This window comes from Mesitornis unicolor, unplaced genomic scaffold (genome assembly GCF_000695765.1).
Source record: "Mesitornis unicolor isolate BGI_N332 unplaced genomic scaffold, ASM69576v1 scaffold2848, whole genome shotgun sequence".
NCBI classification, from domain to species: domain Eukaryota; kingdom Metazoa; phylum Chordata; class Aves; order Mesitornithiformes; family Mesitornithidae; genus Mesitornis; species Mesitornis unicolor.
Window position 1 is genome coordinate 57,400 of NW_010199593.1, and position 1,446 is coordinate 58,845.

Below are 1,446 nucleotides of genomic sequence, written 5' to 3' on the forward strand. Positions count from 1 at the left end.
AGGCGCATTCCTCTCAACTGACTTTCCAAACAGTCACTCCCAGTGGCAGGACCTACATCTTCCTTTTAAGGGGAAAAAATGTTTTCACAGGAAAAATTAAGTGTTCAAAGCCTGCGCGTATCTCTGTGCTTTCAGTGACCAATCTCTCCTTTAAAAACACATTCTTGTTGCACGTAAAACAAAACCTCCTCCCTCCTGAATATAGAGTTGTTCCTCTTTTTTTAACACAGACATCAGCTTTCTATCGATACCCCGGCAGAACCAGGCAAAATATCCTACTGCACCATTTTACACACAAGCCAACATGAAAAAAGAGAACGTTTTCCAAAGGATTCGAATAACGAAATCCAAGAGAGAAAAACGTGGCTGAGAAAGGACAGGCAGAACTTACAGGCTGCAGATGTTTTACAGCTCACAGTGGTGCCTTACAGTTCCTATTCCTTCAAATTTCTTTTGCTGCGTTTCTGAAAAGAGGATTAAGACTGGAAAGCGACACTAGATAAGGAAGGAGTGAGCACTGGTGCTCTGTCTGCATGTTGGATGAAGGAAACAGGATTTCCCTCTGCTACTCCCTGAGCAAGATCCCAAGGAAATGTTTCTAATAATAGGAAATTACTATATAAGGCCAGATCAGCACTAAACTGTTTGCAGTCTGGAGGAGAAGAGCAGAGCAGCGCAGTGAGGAGGGACACAAGCGGCAGCGCTGGGCTCTTCACACAGCAGCGTTCTCCGGGAAGGCAGCAGGCGGTAACCTATGGGTCTGTCTCCTCTGCAGAAATGGACGGCATTTAACCTGTGACTCTCCTCTCCTACAGCCCAAAATAGAAAATTACATGTACAAATTAAGAGTTGCTGTGTCCTCTTCCATGCCCTTGCTTTTCTTCATGGGAGGAAAAAGACAGAGCATAATTTAACTACAAAACAGCGCCTGAGCATATCCCTGATAGGGAAAGGGCAGGAAAAGACACACGTCCTAAATCATGACGTAGCCCATAGCAATGCATAAGGGAGGCTGACAGCTCCCCTACCTGCCCCTCCTGGGCTGCAGATCCATGGAGCACAACTGTTTGCTGCTGCGCTTTGTGAACCTGACAGCTCTCTCACAGAATCACAGAATCACAGACCGTTAGGGATTGGAAGGGACCTCCAAAGCTCATCCAGTCCAATCCCCCTGCCGGAGCAGGAACACCCAGATGAGGTTACACAGGAAGGCGTCCAGGCGGGTTTTGAATGTCTGCAGAGAAGGAGACTCCACAACCTCTCTGGGCAGCCTGGGCCAGGGCTCTGTCACCCTCACTGAGAAGAAGTTTCTTCTCCAATTTCAGTGGAACCTCCTGTGTTCCAGTTTGTGTCCGTTACCCCTTGTCCTATCATTGTTTGTCACCGAGAAGAGCCTGGCTCCATCCTCGTGACACTCACCCTTGAAATATTTCTAAACATGAATGA